This window comes from Trichosurus vulpecula, chromosome 5 (assembly GCF_011100635.1).
Source record: "Trichosurus vulpecula isolate mTriVul1 chromosome 5, mTriVul1.pri, whole genome shotgun sequence".
Lineage (NCBI taxonomy): Eukaryota > Metazoa > Chordata > Mammalia > Diprotodontia > Phalangeridae > Trichosurus > Trichosurus vulpecula.
The window spans coordinates 260,946,493-260,966,236 of record NC_050577.1 but is presented as its reverse complement, the minus strand read 5'-3'; positions in this window follow the sequence as shown (position 1 = coordinate 260,966,236).

The following is a 19,744-nucleotide window of genomic DNA, read 5'->3' as shown; positions in this document are numbered from 1 at the left end:
TTGGTTGGGAATATGGCCAGGCAGCGAAAACGCGCCCAGATTCAGGCTCAGACTTTGGATTCTTTCTTTGGTGACAAAGAAGACCAAAACATACAGCCTAAAGAAGACAACAAAGTGATAGAGCCTACAACAAAAGCCTCCAAGAAAAACATGAACTGGTCCCAGGCCATAGAAGAACTCAAAAAGGATTAGGAAAAGCAAGTTAGAGAAGTAGAGGAAAAATTGGGAAGAGAAATGAGAAGGATGCGAGAAAACCATGAAAAACAAGTCAATGACTTGCTAAAGGAGACCCAAAAAAATACTGAAAAATACACTGAAGAAAACAACACCTTAAAAAACAGACTAACTCAAATGGCAAAAGAGTTCCAAAAAGCCAATGAGGAGAAGAATGCCTTGAAAGGCAGAATTAGCCAAATGGAAAAGGAGGTCCAAAAGACCACTGAAGAAAATACTACTTTAAAAATTAGATTGGAGCAAGTGGAAGCTAGTGACTTTATGAGAAATCAAGATATTATAAAACAGAACCAAAGGAATGAAAAAATGGAAGACAATGTGAAATATCTCCTTGGGAAAACCACTGACCTGGAAAATAGATCCAGGAGAGATAATTTAAAAATTATTGGACTACCTGAAAGCCATGATCAAAAAAAGAGCCTAGATACCATCTTTCAAGAAATTATCAAGGAGAACTGTCCCAATATTCTAGAGCCACAGGGCAAAATAGAAATTGAAAGAATCCATCGATCGCCTCCTCAAGTAGATCCCAAAAAGAAATCTCCTAGGAATATTGTCGCCAAATTCCAGAGCTCCCAGATCAAGGAGAAAATACTGCAAGCAGCCAGAAAGAAACAATTTGAGTATTGTGGAAACCCAATCAGAATAACTCAAGATCTGGCAGCTTCTGCCTTAAGAGATCGAAGGGCTTGGAATGCAATATTCCGGAGGTCAATGGAGCTAGGATTAAAACCTAGAATCACCTACCCAGCAAAACTGAGTATCATGTTCCAAGGCAAAATATGGAGTTTCAATAAAATAGAGGACTTTCAAGCTTTCTCAGTGAAAAGACCAGAACTGAATAGAAAATTTGACTTTCAAACACAAGAATCAAGAGAAGCATGAAAAGGTAATCAAGAAACGGAAATTGCAAGGGACTTACTAAAGTTGAACTGTTTTGTTTACATTCCTACATGGAAAGATGATGTGTATGATTCATGAGACCTCAGTATTAGGGTAGTTGAAGGGAATATGCATATATATATATATGTATATATGTTTATGTTTATATATGTGAATGTGTATGTATGTATGTATATATCTATGTGTATAAGTATGTATGTGTATATATGTGTATGTATGTGTATATATATATATGTGTTTATATATATATAGATATATATATGTAAAAGAGAGAGAGCAGACACAGGGTGAGTTGAAGATGAAGGGAAGATATCTAAAAGAAATAAAATGAAATTAAGGGAGGAGAGAGCAACATACTGAGAGAGGGAGATAGGGAGAGACAGAATGGGGTGGATTATCTCCCATAAAGGTGGCAAGAGGAAGCAGTTCTGTGGGAAGAGGGGAGAGGGCAGGTGAGGGGGGAATGAGTGAACCTTGGTCTCATCAGATTTGGCCTGAGGGGGAATACCATACATACTCAGTTGGGTATCTTACTCCACAGGAAAGAAGAGGGAGGAAGATTAAAAAAAAATAAAAGAGGGGGGAATGATGGAGGGGAGGGTAGATGGGGGTGGAGGTAATCAAAAACAAACACTTTGGAAAGGGGACAGGGTCAAGGGAGAAAATTCAAGAAAGCGGGATGGGTTGGAAAGGAGCAAAATGCAGTTAGCCTTTCACAACATGAGTATCATGGAAGGGTTATATATAATGATACATGTGTGGCCTAGGTTGAATTGCTCGACTTCTTAGGGAGGGTGGGTGGGAAGGGAAGAGGGGAGAGAATTTGGAACTCAAAGTTTTAAAATCAGATGTTTAAAAACAAAAAAAGTTTTTGCATGCAACTAAAAAATAAGATACACAGGCAATGGGGCGTAGAAATTTATCTTGCCCTACAAGAAAGGAAGGGAAAGGGGGATGAGAGGGGAGCGGGGTGATAGAGGGGAGGGCTGACTGGGGAACAGGGCAACCAGAATATAAGCCATCTTGGATTGGGGGGGAGGGTAGAAAGGGGAGAAAATTTGTAATTCAAACTGTTGTGAAAATCAATGCTGAAAACCAAATATGTTAAATAAATAAATTAAAAAAAAACCAGCTTTCTACTCAGTACTGGCATATTTAATGCATACTTGCATGGATACATGTATATGTGTTTATTGTGAGTATGTGCATACCTATAAAGCTAATGTATATATACATGGATTTGCATATACATGCATGAGGCTACATGTGCATATATGTGTTTGTGTATACACGTGGATACAATTTAGATTCTATTAATATATTTAAATAATAATACGTATGATTCTTTATGGATATACTATATGTTTAATCATATGTGTATGGGAATTAATAATCTTGTATTAAAGTTGAAATCAATTTAATTATAAATCAAACTGAGCTAGCCTCAGATATAGCTTACTTATGATTTTTGTATTCAAAAGGCTTGTAGAAACTTTTTTATTTGAAAAAATCTCTAGCACTACTTGCCCTACTGAGCTTCAAATAGTACTATCTTAGCCACTGGTGCATTGATACTTACCCAGGGATTCTTCTGTCTACTTCAGTCAAAGGACTCAGATCTCCTTATCACTCAAGCTCATAGGGTAATCTCCAAACTTGGACATGGACATTTCAGGATCATTCTCCTGACACTGTGAAAACAACAAACACTTCATAAGAAGCAGCTAAAAACCAGGAATGAGCTTTCCTGGATTTGGAAATCCTGGATATAGATATTACTTTTCAAGATATGGGTTTTAAATGCACTGTGCTTAGAGCTACATGGCTGCTAAGGTAGAGGATAGGAAGAGGTAGTCAAAATATCCCCCACGGGGGTTGCTCAAAATATTCCTGACAGGATCTGAAACTGGGAAGAGGAGAAAGACAAAGGTATCACTCCCTTTATTGGTTCAGGCTCAGCCACCAATAGGAGTTTTCTCACCCCCAAAGCACCAATCCTATCTCATTGGCCTCTGGAAACCATACCCCAAACCATCCAATCTTTATTGTAGAAGCTGCTAAATCTTATGGTAATCTAACTGGGGCTCTATGACACTTGATTTTTTTTTCCTTTCTGGCTGCATGCAATATTTTCTCCATGACCTGGGAGCTCTGGAATTTGGCTATAATATTCCTGGAAGTTTTCATTTCATTTTATTCAATTTTTAAGGTCTTATTTTCTTCAGTTATGTTTTGTGCCCCCTTTACCAAGCTGTTGACTCTTTTTTCATGATTTTCTTGCATCACCCTCATTTGTCTTCCCAATTTTTCCTCTACCTCTCCTACTTGATTTTTAAAAAATCCTTTTAGATCTTCCATGGCCTGAGACCAATGTATATTTTTCTTCAAGGCTTTGGATGTAGCAGTTTTGACTTTGTTGCCATCTGAGTTTGTGTTTTGATCTTCCTTATCACCATAGCAACTTTCTACAGCTGGATTTTTTTTCTGTTGTTTGCTCATCTTCCCCACCTTTTTCTTGACTTTTAATTGCTTGCTACAGTGGAGCTCTGTTTTTGGGGGGAAGAGTCACTGTCCTAAGCTTCAAGTCTTTTTTTGTGTAGCTGTTTTCAGAGATAGTTCTGGGAACCTGTAAGTTTTCAGTTCTTCCAAGTTGGTATGATCTAAGAAGAGGTGTATTTACTACTCTCCTGGCCTGTGCTCTGGTCTGTGAGTGACCACAAACACTCTTTCCTTTCCTGAAAGTGTAACCAGGGTCTCTGTTCTTCTGTGGCCACAAGCTCTGGGGTACAAGTGGTACTCCTTGACCCAAATCCAAGTATGAGCACTGCAAGGAAGTCTTGCTCTCAGTTCCAGGAAAAAGACCTTCATAATTGCCTCCTGACCAGGCATTTGATCCCCATACTATTTGTGGGCTAAGAATTCTGGAAGCACCAGTTACTGCTGCTGGTTTAGTTGCTCATCATTTTCTGGGACCAGGTCTGTGCTGACATGGCTTACATTGGACTGAGCTCCACACTCACCCTGGTGTGATAGAACTTCCCTGCTGACCTTCTAAATTATATTTAGACTGGAAAATTGTCTGACCCTGTCCTTTTTTGGGTTCTATCACTTCAGAATGTCTTTTGAGGTATTATTTAAAGTCATTTAAAGGTGAACTTGGGAGACCTGATCTGAGACCCTGCTTTTTCTTAACCATCTTGGCCTTGCCTTCACAAAATTATTTAAAATTTTTAATGTCTGGTCAGGAAACCAAAGAACAATGGGTGACCTGAATATGGAATTTATATCTTCTGGTATCATTTTGAGAACAAAAATAAGGCATGTTTTTAGGCAGATTAATCTATTAAGTTGCTGACCTGCTTTGGTACCTGAAATTTTTTTGCCTGGGATTTTTGCTATACCAAGGAAATCATAGGCAAATTTCCTATTTCTCTTTCTGTCTTTATTTGGTTTAGTTAGCATATCTCTGTGACTCTCAAATTTTCTTTCAAACTTGGCAAAAGCTGCAAGCATAATTACTTTGAATTTGTAGAAGACATTCCTGAAGTACAAAGCCAAGATGGTGGAGTGAAGTCAACATGTTTGCTGTGCTCTCTCAACACAGTCCTTCTGGAACAATAACAACCCAAAAAAAGATAAAGAAAGGAAAAGTAAAATAAAACAAAAACATGATGCATCGAAGTCAAAATGTGGAAAGAAACGAAAAGTCACAGTGACTCTTTTTTGTAGCTCAAGAAGGCATAGAAAGACCAAAAAAAAAAAAAAAAAGGTCTAAAGACATTGGGGTGGGGACTGGCCAGGAACCAGTGCTGTGGAAGTATTGTGTACTGTAGGGTGTAGGCTGGAAATAGCACTCAGAGATGATAAGAAAACTGAAAACCAGATGAGAAGGAGATCCCAGGGGACCTCCATATACAGGATTGGGTGCCATGTGGTAGTTCTATTGCTCATTACTCAGTCCTGGGTTGCAGTTCCTGGAAGAGAAGGAATGATCACAGTAATGTGGAATTAGGGGTCTGATCTGCCTAAGACCCAGAACACAAACCAAGAGCGTATTGACCAAACCTCTTCCAGGACCACAGCATGTTAGAAGAATTGGTAATTTATCAGCATCCACTGTGTTGTGAAAACAGCAAAAGGATATAAAAGTCATATCAGGTGAGGCATCATCCCCACTTCCAGAGCTGAACAGAGTCCAACTATAACATAAAGTATTAAATGTAGAAAAAGGCTGGTAAAATGAGTAAATAACAAAAAATGAACTTGGACATTCAAAGCTACTATGGTGTCAGGGAAATTCAAGATACAAATTCAGTAGACAATGACTTAAAAATATCCATAAACAAAGCTTCAAAGAAACAAAAATACAAATTAGACAAAATCCCCAAAATAATTTCTCAAAAACCTAAAAAAAAACCTTTGAAAAAATTGTACATATATACACATATATATGTGTGTGTACACAAATATACATATGTATGTATATGTATATATATATATATATATATATATGTGTGTGTGTGTGTGTGTGTGTATGAATAGGATCAATAGAGGAAAAATTGGCAAATAAACCAGAGCTGTGCAAGGAAATATTGAAAAAAATTCAGAAGTTTTTTTAAAGCACAAATACCCCAAAGAAAATAACTCCTTAAAAATCAAAATTGGCTACATGTTCAGAGGCATGAAAATTCTCTGAAGAAAATAAATTTTTAAAAATTAGAAATAGTGACGTAGAAGATCATAACTCCATGAGATATCAAGAAACAAGAAAATAAGTCAAAAAGACTGGGAAAAAATAGACAAAAAAGTGAAATATCTCATGAGAAAAACAACTGACCTAGAAAATAGTTCTAGGTGAGGTATTTTTAAAATTCTTGGATTACTTGAAAATCATGATGAAAAGGCCATCTATAATACTTCAAGATATTATAAAGGGAAACTTCCCAGATATTTTAGAAACAGAAGACAAAAGAAAAATTGAAAGAACCCACTAATCACTTCCTGAAAGCAGTGCCAAAATGAAAACTCCCAGTAATAAGAGACCACATTCGTGAGCCCTCAGTTGAAGAAGAAAACACTGAAAGCAGACAGAAAAAAAAAAAATCACATACTGTATTCCAAAGAGTAAAGCAGGTAGGATTAAAACAAAAAGTAACCAAATAGCAAATCTGAATATAAACCTGAAAGGGGAAGAGAGAGAGAGAGAGAGAGAGAGAGAGAGAGAGAGAGAGAGAGAGAGAGAGAGAGAGAGAGAGAAGGAGAGAGAGAGATTTAATGAAATAAATAACTTTCAAGACTATGTGGTTATGTGGTTTGTCCTGCAGTTTTAAAGAGGACCATGACATAAGAGAGATAATGACATGACTTCCAATTGAAATTGATTTGAGTGAGGGAGGACTGTGAAAAGTCACCAACCTCCCTTTATCCCCTTGAATCATCAGGGCCCAGTGGCCAGCAGAGAAGAATGCTTGAGGTCACTCACAGACCAGAGGAGTAAACACCTCTTCTTGGATCATATTAACTCAGAAAAATAGAAAATTTACAGGTGCCTAGACGTAGCTCAGGAAACAGCTGCACAAAACCCCTGAAGCTTGGGACACAGAACTCTCCAATCTGGAAGCAGTCATATTTTAACAAAGACCTCAAAAGTCAAGTAATTAGCTGAGAAAATGAGCAGACAGTGTAAAAAAACTCAGACTTTAGCATCTGACTTTGCTGATAAAGAAGATCAAAACATACAACAGAAGAAGGCAACAAAGTGAAAAATACCATATCAAGAGCCTCCAAGAAAAAAAAGAATTAGTCACAAGCCATGGAAAAGCTCAAAAAGGATGTTGAAAATCAAGTGAGGGAAGTAGACGAAAAACTGGGAAAAGAAATGGGGGAGAGAAGAAAATCATGAAAAATGAGTCAAAAGCTGGCTATAAGAAACTCAAAAAAAATACTGAAGAAAATAACACCTTAAAATAGACTAACCCAAACAATAAAACAGGTCTAAAAAGCCAATGAGAAGAAGAATGCCTTAAAAAGCAAGATTGGTATAGTGGCAAGCGAAGTGTGACTTTTTGCTGTTTTTTCTTTTCTTTTGGAGTACTTTTCAGCACTAAAGGTAATCAAATGCCTTTGATTGAGTTTTTTGATTGAATCATGAGACTTTGATGACCTGCTTAAGTCACAAGAAAGCCGAAGTCACATAAGTTTGAGTCACATGGCTGTAATGGCCTATGACCCTGAGGAAGTATATTTATACTTAGAGGTTAGCATTTTGCTTTTGGCACTCACTCATTGGAAGAGTATTCATGTGATTTGGTCAGATGAGATTCTGTGTAGCCATTTAAGGAGTCCCCCAGCTTTGAAAACTGAGATGTTGATGCTTCCCCCATATGTGTGTGTGTGTGTGTGTGTGTGTGTGTGTGTGTGTGTAATTCCTTTGGTTCAGGAGCAAACTCAGCACCCTAAATTTCAGGGAAAACACAAACAGAAAAGGTAATATGCTGGTCAGCAAGCCACAGGCCTGTGTGTTGATTTCTCTGTATTACTTACCCTGTTTATATAATTTCTCCTTGTAATTTCTGTTTGTGTTTTCCCTGAAGTTCAGGGTACTGACTTTTCCCCTGAACTAAGGGAATAATATATGCTTAAAGTTGCTTTCCTTAGAAAAGCAGATCAAAAATCTGTGCTAGCAGCTCTCCTGTGTGTCCTTATTATTGGTCTTTCACTTCCACAGCAGCTGCTAGCAACATTGTTGTTACACTAATCCACTAGCCCTCCAGAGGAGACAGGCCAAAGCAGCAGCTATGGAAAGAAAACAAGGAGAAACTTGGAGGAGGTAGGGATATCCAGAGCCAGGGCTCAAGAGGATTAGCCCAGTTCTGGATTGTGGTGGAGGGGTGAATGCCCTGAAAGGGTATGGAAAAGGAGGTGCAAAAGCTCTTGGAAGAAAATAATTACTTAAAAATTAGAATGGAATAAATGGAAGGTAATGACTTTATGAAAAATCAACAAATTATAAAACAGAACAAAAAGAATGAAAATATGAAAGACAATGTGAAATGTCTCATTGGAAAAACCACTGACCTGGAAAATAGATCCAGGAGAGATAACTTAAAAATTATTAGAGTACTTGAAAACTATGATAAAAAAGGGCCTAAACATCATCTTTCAAGAAATTATCAAGGAAAACTGCCCTGATATTCTAGAACCAGAGAGTAAAAGAGAAATTGAAAGAATCCACCAATGACCTCTTGAAAAAGATCCCAAAAGGAACTCCTAGGAATATAGTAGTGAAATTCCAGAGCTCCCAGATCATGGAGAAAATATTGCAAGCACCCAGAAAGAAACAGTTTGAGTATTTTGGAAACACAATCAGGATAATACAAGATCTAGCAGCTTCTATATTAAGGGATCAAAGGACTTGGAATATGATATTCTGGAGGTCAAAAGGATGAAAAACAAGAATCACCTGAGTATAATACTTAAGGGAAACTGGGCACAGCCAAGATGGCAGCTGGAAAGCAGGGACTTGCATGAGGTCCCCGTAGGTCCCTCCAAGAACCTATAAAAATGGCTCTGAACAAATTCTAGAACTGTAGAACCCACAAAATAGCAGAGGGAAGCAGGACTCCTGCCCAGGACAGCTTGGATGGTTGCTGGGTAGGGTCTATCACACAGAACTGGGAGTGGAGTGGAGCAGAGCTCAGCCACGCCTGGACCAACCAGACCAGGAGCCCGGTAGAAAAGGATCTAGCATCTTGAATCAGTGAGCTGTAGCAGTTACAGACTTCTCGACCCACAAACACCAAAGACAACAGAGGAGGTTAGCGGGAAAAGCTACAGGGAGTGGAAGAAGTTCATGGTTCAGCCACTGTTCCAGGGGCAAAGGGGGTGGTGTAGCTACAGAAATACAGCTGCAGTTGCTTCTGGCCCCAGGCCCAGCTGGTGGGAGGAATTAAGTGGCAAATCAGAGCAGGAATGCAGAGACTGCTTAAGATCTGAGTCTGGTCTGGGTTCCTGGGGGAGGAGGACCACTGGTGTGGCAGAGCTGGCTGTATAGAAATAGCTCTGAAAACAACAGCACATCCCCTCAAGCTTGGAACAAAGTATTCTATACTCTACAAGCAGTCATACACCGACAAAAAACTCAAGGGTCAAGTGCTTGGCTGGGAACATGACCAGGCAGCAAAAACAGACTCAGATTCAAACTCAGACCTTGGAATCTTTCTTTGATGACAAAGAAGATGAAAACATACAGCCAGAAGAAGTTAACAAAATCAAAGAGCCTACATCAAAAGCCTACAAGAAAAGCATGAACTTGTCTCAGGCCATGGAAGAGCTCAAAAAGGATTTGGAAAAGCAAGTTAGAGAAGTGGAAGAAAATTGGGAAGAGAAATGAGAAGGACATGAGAAAACCATGAAAAACAAGTCAATGATTTGCTAAAGGAGATCCAAAAAATACTGAAGAAAACAACACCTTAAAAAATAGACAAACTGAAAGGGCAAAAGAGCTCCAAAAAACCAAAGAGGAGAAGAATGCCTTGAAAGGCAGAATTACCCAAATGGAAAAGGAGGTCCAAAAGACCACAAAGAAAATGCTACCTTAAAAATTAGACTAGAGAAAGTGGAAGCTAGTGACTTTATGAGAAATCAAGATATTATAAAACAGAACCAAAGGAATGAAAAAGTGAAGACAATGTGAAATATCTCTTTGGAAAAAACACTGACCTGGATAATAGATCCAGGAGAAATAACTTAAAATTTATTGGACTACCTGAAAGCCATGATCAAAAAAAGAGCCTAGATATCATCTTTCAAGAAATCATTAAGAACTGACCTGATATTCTAGAACCAGAGGGTAAAGTAGAAATTGAAAGAATCCAAGAATCACCTCCCAAAAAAGATCCCAAAAAGAAAACTCCTAGGAATATTGTTGCAAAATCCAGAGCTCCCAGATGAAGGAGAAAATACTGCAAGCAGCCAGAAAGAAACAATTTGAATATTGTGGAAACACAATCAGGATAATACAAGATCTAGCACCTTCTACATTAAGGGATCAAAGGGGTTGGAATACAATATTCCGAAGGTCAGTGGAGCTAGGATTAAAAGCAAGAATCACCTACCCAGCAAAACTGAGTATGATGCTCCAAGGCAAAATACGGATTTTCAATAAAATAGAGGACTTTCAACCTTTCTCAGTGAAGAGACAAAAGCTGAATAGAAAATGTGACTTTCAAACACAAAAATCAAGAGAAGCATGAAAAGGTAAAGAAGAAAGAGAAATCACAAGGGACTTACTAAACTTGAACTGTTTTGTTTTCTTTCCTACATGGACAGATGATGTTTATGATTCATAAGGGATGAGAGAGGTATATATTGACAGAGGGAGAAAGGGAGAGATAGAATGGGGTAAATTGTCTCACATAAAAATGGCAAGAAAAAAGCAGTTCTGTTGGAAGGGAAGAGGGGGAAGTTGAGGAGGAACGAGTGAATCTTGCTCTCAACAGATTTCACCTGAGGAGAGAGAATACCAGACGCACTCAGTTGGGTATCTTACCCCACAGGAAAGAAGGAGGAAGAAGATAAAAAAGGGAGGATGATAGAAGGGAGGGCAGATGGGGGAGGAGGTAATCACAAGCAAACACTTTTGAAAAGGGATAGGGTCAAGGGAGAAAATTGGATAAAGGGAAATAGGATAGGAAGGAGCAAAATATAGTTAGTTTTTCACAACATGATTATTGTGAGAGGGTTTTACGTAATGATACACATGTGGCCTATGTTGAATTGTTTGCCTCCTTGGGGAGGTTGGGTGGGGAGGGAAGAGGGGAGAGAATTTGGAACTCAAAGTTTCACAAACAGATGTTCAAAGAAAAGTTTTTGCATGCAACTAGGAAATAAGATACACAGGCAATTGGGGAGTAGAAATTTATCTTGCCCTACAAGAAAGGAAGGGAAAAGGGGATGGGAGGGGAGTGGGGTGACAGAAGGGAGGGCTGACTGGGGAATGGGGCAACCAGAATATATGCCATCTTGTAGTGGGCAGGAGGGTAGAAATGGGGAGAAAATTTGTAATTCAAACTCTTGTGAAAATCAATGCTGAAAACTAAATATATAAAAAATTAAAAAGTAGTTGTCGAAAAATACTTCAGGGGAAAATGGATGCTTAATGAAATAGGGGACTTTCAAGCATGACGTTCAAATATAGGAATCAAGAGACACATGAAAAGGTAAATAGGAAAAAGAAATAGTAACAGACTTTCTAAAGTTGAACTGTTTACATTCCTACATGGAAAGATGATATTTGTAACTCATGAGACTTTTCAGTAGTTGAAGGGAATATACATATATAGACAGAAGGCACAGGGGGAGTAGAATAAGAAGGGATGATATCTAAAAAACAAAATTAAGGGGAGAGAGAGGATTATATTGGGAGAAGGAGAAATGGAGAGATAGAATAGTGTAAATTATCTCACGTAAAATAGGCAAGATGATGTTACAACGGAAGGGAAGTGGGGGGAGGTGAAAGAATGAGTGAACTTTACTCTCATTGGATTCAGCTTAAAAAGAGAATAACATACACAGTCAATTAGGTGTCTAATAATACATGAAATTGGGGGGAAATGGATGGGGGGATGATAGAAGGGAGGGTAGATTGGGGGAGGGGGTAGTCAGAAGGAAACACTTTTGTGAAGGGATATGGTCAAAGGAAAAAGAAGAATAAATGGGGGGCAAAATGGGATGGAGGGAAATATAGTTAGTCTTTCGCAATATGACTATTATAGATGTGTTTTACATAATGACACACGAATAACCTATATTGAATTGTTTGTCTCCTCAAGGAGGGTGGGTGGGGAGGGAAGAAGGGAGAGAATTTGGAACTCAAAATTTTAAAACAAATGTTAAAGATTGTTTTACATGCAACTGGGAAATAAGATATACAGACAATTGGGTATAGAAATCTATCTTGCCCTCTAAGAAAGTAAGGAAGAAGGTTGTAGGGCTGTGATATAAGGGAGGTCAGAGGGGAGAAAGGGGTAATCAGAATTCATGCCATTTTGGAGTGGGGGCAAGGGAAGAAATTGGGAGAATATTTGTAACTCAAAATTTGGTTGAAATGTTGAAAAGTCAAATAAATAAATTAATCTAAACAATGAAGTGAGTCAAAAGATGGCCCCTTTAGTAAAAAATAAATAAATCTGGGAGGGGAAGACCCTTGGGGTTGCTGGAAAAATGAGAAACATTTACTATTTACATTCACTCTGAACCAGGAATACCCAAAATCTAACCATTAAGTAGTGCTTGGGCATGGCAGGGAACTGCTTTTTGTCCAAACAATGAGATGCAGAGTGAATTTAGTTTAAGGCTTGGTATCTGAGAAAGAAATCTAGACAGTAAACTCCAAGTTAACTAGGTAGGTTTTGGCCATAAAAATGTATCTTCCTTTGGGTAGAAAACCTTCAGGTAAGGGCATGAAACTGGAGGAGAGAAGGGAAGAGGATAGGAGAAGAGAGGGGAGGGGGCATGACAGGACAGGAGAGGGCAGGAGAGGAGACTAGGGGAGAACACAAGCTGAGTTGCCAGACTGGAACTAACCATGTTGTCCCCATTCAGACAGCTCAAGTTGTGTTTTGTCTTTCATTCTCAAAAGGAACCATGACATCAGGGAGATGATCACATGACTTGCAATAGACTTTGATTTCAGTGAAGAAGGGCTGTGGAAAATCACCAGCCTCACTTTTTCCTCCGGAGCCATCCAGGTCCAGTGGCCAGACATAGATCAGGATGACTAGAAATGGCCCAGAATTCAGTGGGAGACATTTGAAATTCATTCTCATCTGATCTGGTTTAAAGAGGGAAGAATACATATACACACACAGATGTTTACATATATTCATACTCACATATTTGTATATGTATGACTTCGAGGTCCAGAATGATGAAGAGACTTGCTGCTAGTAAGACAATTGGTTGGGTGAGACTGTAAACCTACCTCTTTCAAATCTAATGTCCCTTCCTCTTTACCATGAACCAAACTATTCTGATGCCAAGTCAAGTGTCTTTTCTGTTTTAGCAGGTTGACTTGTCCATGTCTTCATCCATTTCATTTTATTGCATTATTTTAAATAAGGAAACTTCTAGTGTGACTAAGTAACTTGCATTCTAAACAAGGCCCTGAATCCAGTGCTTTAAAAACTGGAGGAGACAACTGGACTGGACTATATTCTGGTAATGAATTTGAAAGTCAATATTAATTCCATCATTGTAACACTATAAAGTCTTTGCCCTGCTGTGAAGTATTTATCTATTTTTAATTATGGCTTATCATTCATTTTGTTACTCCCCAATGTAACAAGCAAATCCAATGGAGCATAATGAATTCTATTCTACTTAATTTATCATTCGCATGGTGAATACACTTTACTCCATTTTGAGATGGAACCTAACAAATGAGATAGGAAAAATAAAGTTTTCACATTTGAGTGTCTTAGGAGTTAGAAACACCACCTCATGATACACAAAGCATTTAGGTTTGTAGATGCCAAACAATTTCTAATTGAATGTGGCTGAAGCAAATAAAACTTGTCCAACTTTCTAATGACATTAAAATGGAAAAATATATAAACTTAGTTTTCCAAGTTGACAAGTATAAATGTCTAACAGCTTATAATCAAAGGCCCTCTGCTATTTCGTAGAATTAGATGATTTAGAAATGATGAAAGAAAGTTGGCATTTTTTTCCAATGAAGCTGACAGGAGCATTGAATTGCACGCAAGTATTAGAATTCTAGTAAGAGCCATGTGGGAAAGCAATACTAAGAAAACTTTACTTTTGTTTAATATTTGTATCCCCAGGACTTAGTATAGGTCTTGCCAGACAGTAAGAACTTAATAAGACCTTGTTGATTATTTTAGGTGCCTACTTATGCACACCATACTCAGGATCTTTCTTTTTTAACTCCAATAGTTTTTAAATTTCTTATATTCTTGCCTGGTAGTTCCAATTCTCTCCCTTCCAGCACACCCTTTTTTGATTTTGGACTCTGTTACAGTTGTAATAGTTTATTTAATAACATTATACATTTTAAGATGAAAATGTGTTTTACTCAGGTTACTGTGATACACTTCTCTATTCAGTGTCAAACCTCCTGAAACATTTAGAGGTTGTTCATTGAAATGACAGCTGGTTAATACAGGATCTAATGCAAATTAGCAGAAAAGTTTTCCATGAGAGAACAATTAGTGTAACAAATCTTATCATTCCCAAAAGAATTTGCCACATTCGCTTTAAAAATAATAAAAGAAAAAGTTTTCTCCTTACTTCAACTTCTTGCTGATATCTTCAAAACAGGCAGCTGTGTTGCCAGATTAAGCTATTTGCTAGTGCAGAAATTGTAATATCTATACGTTTTCCCCTTTCAATTTTCAAATTAATGCTTGGTTGCTTGGGGCTCCAATCATCACACAGCAGCCTTTCTGTAGCATCTGTCCTGTGGATATATGCATATTATTTTGTCTTTCTCCATCCTTTTCCAAAAAGTATGTTCATTTCCACTGAGGGTCTTTATATCTAGATGATTATGGAGGGGGATTCATATAACAAGGAGAGACATGAATTAGATATCATGTGGGCTCATAACAATGGCCTCTTTCTTCAAATATTTCCCTGTTTACTCAGCATGGAGTATGATACATTTACTGAAAGCCAGGTGAAGGAATAACAGAAAGGTAGGTAGTCAGGTTGGCACCTATATTATTGCTCTGATCACAGTTTGCTGTACGAATTCTTAGAATTCTGAAAGACCTGTAATCTTCTTAAGCTCTGTAGACCTTCTTGGTTGGTATGTTTAAAGATAGATAGAGATCTGAGATCACAGAATGTGAAGAGTTTATTTCTTTCTCAGCTCAATATGAAGGTGTCTGAAATGTCAGGGGTTCAAATTACAGTCAGCAAATACCATTTATTCTTTTAGGCAGCTGACCGTCTATTGACTCACAACTGGGTCACTGACCACACTAAATTTGGCAAAAACGATGTCAGGTTTATAGACAAATCCTAGACAAACTAAAATTTTGTAACTTCCAATAAATTAATTTCATATAAATAGGATATTTACCTATTGTCCTTAAAAGAAAATTACAAAAGTAAATAGGATACCCTTTTCTCCACATGGGAAAATTCTAAAGAAATGTCTATTTCCAAAGATAGACAGGGACAACTAGTTAGAGATGTCTCTTTCAAATTTGCAGAGGCCGAGTCTTTACAATGTCAGTTGCTTTCTTGATTCTTTCATAAATATTTATCATAATTAATTGAAATGGCAGACCCATTGAGTTTCGCTTGGGTATATAGCATTTTAAACTAGTTTTCATTCCATAGAAGAATAATCATTCCACCCGTGGTCTTTCCATGTGTTTACTTGACCTTTTTTTTCCCCCAGACTACTCCCACTTACAAAAATTTCATTCTGCATCCTCAAGTTAGTCCATCTCTATTGGCATTTTCCTCCACTTGAACTGCATGCAGCTCCCTAGTGCATACCATTGTTGGTTTTTAGTGTTTGATTTTCTGTGGGTTCTCTAGACTGGCCTTTCCAGATGTAACCTCTGAAACTCTCAGCCCAGATGGCTGTGTGTATTTTGTATTGGTTGAAATCCCTAAATGTGCTAACCAAGAAAAAGAATGAAGCTTGTTGATTTAATAGACAACAATTTGGGGGAATCAATTTTTACATATTATCTCTCCCCCTTGCTGTGATATTTTGGCCTACCAGTGAACTACATCTGTTTGTTAATTAGTATGTATTGAGGTCTCATCAAGAGGATATTCTATCCTATTAAAAAAAAGGAAAGGACCACACAGAGCTGAGAACTCTTGGTGCTTTCCTTCTTTCTAATGTCCAAGTAAACATTGCGTCATTTGTACCAAGAGGGTTCCAGCCTACTGAGCAAACTATATTATTCATAATGAAGTTAAGTCTGGGGGGGAAATGGATTTATTGCAACTATATCAGATGAGGTAAGCATGAACAATTTGGAATTGAAAGATATAATCTTAATCTGCATTGTGAAACACTGACATAGAATAAATGGAGTCCTCCTTGGTGTCCTAAAGAAGGGGAGGGATGGACACTATGGTTTTGGAAAAAGAAAAATACGTATACAATTCTTCTTCCTGTGCTCAATCCCGTAATTCATTAAATATTTACTAGGTGTAAGGCAGCTAGGTGGTGCCATAGTGCACATAATGCTGGGCCTGGGGTCAGGAAGATTCATCTTCCTAAGTTCAAATCTGGCCTTAGACACTTACTAGCCATGTGACCTTGGCCAAGTCATTTAACCCTGCTTGCCTCATTTTCTTCATCTGTAAAATGAGCTGGAGAAGGAAATGGCAAACCTCTTTAGTATCTCTGCCAAGAAAACCCCAAATGGGGTCATAGAGAGTCAGGTACAACTTTTAAACAACTAAACAACAACAACAATGTGCAAGGCCTTTTGCTAGTTGTTATCACCTAACTAAAACTATCTTTTTCCTCAAAGTGATTATATGCTTATCAAAGGATCATAGACTTAGAGCCAAAAGTTACCTTAGAGTTCAGGTCCAAACCCTTTATTTTACAGACAAAGAAGATGTAGCACAGAGAGTTGAAGTGGTTGGTTAAACAGCTAGTAAGTGTCTGTAGCAGGATTTGAACCCAGGTTTTCCAGACCCTTCATGCTACACCAAGCTGTCAGTGCTGATGACATCTTATTGATATGATATGGTTTTTTATTCTGTGATTTCTCTGAATAACACTTAAAAAAGCCATGTTGATATTGTTTGCTTTTACATTATAGTCCTCCATTACAACCAAGAAAAACAAGTAAGCAAAAATATTGATGTCATAGCTGTATTTGACAATGTACACAACATTCTTCACTATTAGTCCCTTACCTTTAATGTGAAGAGAGGAAGGAATGTTTAAGAAGCTGACATTCACCTGTGATTCCAAATTGGGTGTGCACCCATGCTAAAAAGAGCTATCCCTAAAGGTTCCACACCAAAGAAGGTCCCCTTCTCCAGATGGAACACTTAGCTTTTTAAGATGAATGTCTTCACGAATGGGTACGGCCTTTTGAGATGTGTACTCTGTAGGCTGGGACTTAAACTGAATGAGAGACTGAGATCTCAGGTAGAAATATATCCAAAACTGGCCCTGACTTTTAGTAATGATAGAGAAAAAAAGAAGGCTTGGCCCACCTCTATTAAAGTTGTTTGTTTTGCATTTAACAAAAAAGTCAGGAAACTTCTCGAATGTTTGCTTGAGGGCCTCTAAATTTAAACACCCTCTTGGGTTATAGACACAAAGGGTTATGATTGTACTTTTTCTTAATTAAGAAGATTATAAGGTATACCCTCCCCCCATCTCTCCACCCCTAAAAGAGGAGCAACTCCAGTCTTCCTGAAAGGGAAGAAATGGCACTAATGAGATTTTTCTGTTATGGAGAAGCACAAGCCTCCAGGATATTACATATTAAATCTCAGGACCATTGAAAGGAAAGATCTGATTAATTTTAATTATTGTGAACAGCAAAGAATGATAGATGATTCCTAAGGCAAACAGAAACCTGAATCATTCAGGAATCTTCTTATTAAAATCAATGCCCTGAAATACCTCTGAAAATAAACAAGGATCCAATGGAGTGCACAGAGAATGGAGGGATTGTGTTCCAGGAGGGCAGTGCCTCTTTCACTAATTGAAAGGCAAACTAGACAATTAGATACAGCTATCAGTTTGCTTGAGTTAAAAAAATTCTTAACTCAATAAAAAGGTTTCACCAAAACAATGCCATCAGTAAAGTAAATTAATTCCAAATCCAAATCACTACCTTTGCAGTAAAATATTTTATAAAGTGAACTTACTGAATGAGACAATAGTTTCAAATATGTTTCAATTGGGAAAACATTAAAATGAATTTGGATTCCCTCTCCTGTGCTCAGGGGAGAGGAAGCCACCCCAAGCTCTCTGGAATCAGAGAGAATCCTTCTTGGAACTTGAAAAGTTATCAGATGCCACAGAATAGTTTCCATGGCTGGTTTATAGAGTGAAATAGTCAGGTCCTTAATTATTATGATAATAAAAATAATAAACAGTACTGATATGGACACTCTAAGCTGGTTTCTTCATTTCAAGATCCTGAATTGACCATGCCATATAAGGGGAATGACAATTGTGCTGAACAGATAAGTTTATGATTTGAAGATTTTGTGGTCTATGTAACCAGACTATATGGTAAAAGAAAATATACTCTCCAGGATATGGTTACTGAGTCAGGTAGAGGCTTTAGCCATTTGGAAAATCTTCCTTGGTATTTTCCAGAACCCAGTAATTAAATTGGAAAGTAGACCCTCCCAGTTACTAGTAGTGATATTTCTCTTATCTTATAACTCAGTGAGACTGTCAATCAATCAATAAACATGAATTGTTAGGGCTGATTGTGTTAGGCACTATAGTAGACATTGAGGATTCACCAACAAAAGTTTAATGGTCACTAACATCAAACATGTATGTGTGTGTACACACTTATACAAACACATAACTATATGCAGATATGTATATTTATATATACATATACACATATTTATATGTGTAAATACAGATATATGTATAGATACATGTGTATATATCTATATATGTATGTATATATACATATATAGACAAATATAATTTATAATACAAATAGATACATATACAAAATCTATGTGAAATAAGGGTATACATACTAGTGGGCACAAATGAGCTATAACATTTTACAGACAAATCCCAATCCCTCAGTTATCTATAATACCTTGAGCAGAGAGGAAGCAACCAACTTCTGGGGAGCCAGCCTGTTATTAGGAGTGGAGATTAGGAAAGATTAGACTCACAGCTTATATTGTTGTCCATATTTATAGGTAGGAACCTTGAAGAGATTGAAGATTATTGAGAGTGAAGATCATCATGGTAGCAATAGTCTGGAGAGGATCTCAGAGGCTGGTATCAAGGATCCATATAAAGAGATTGGCCTTAGTGAGGAGGATGGTGAGTTCTTAATTAAGTCATTCAATCAGTTAATCATTTAAGTGATTGCTGCTAAGTTGCACCACAGTCTTGACATTGTCAAAACAACTGCTTTGCTGTCCATTTTCAATTATAAATCATTTTTGTTATTCTTAAAAATATCTACACATCCATCTACTTACCTAGCCATTCATCCATCAATATCTTCCCTCCCATTTAGATGACACTGTACTTTTCAACTATCCCAGCTATAAAGATGATTACCCCATTTACAAATCTGAAAATGATGATAAAATGAATGAAGACGTATTAAAAAAAATCAAAAGTTTAACAGTCATTTTGGATATATTTATGTGATGTTTCAGACAGAGAAACAGAGAGCAAAGGAAGAATAATTGGATACACTGTGCAGCCAAAATGGGTCATTTTGTTTTACTGCTTAAGCTTGCCTTGTTAATTTTATACCCAGTGAATTTAAAATCCTTTATACAAATGCTCAATTATTTTTTGAAATGTTTAGTACTTTATGTTCTATGTATTTGTTACCTTATACATCATTGCACTCTACAGAAAGTT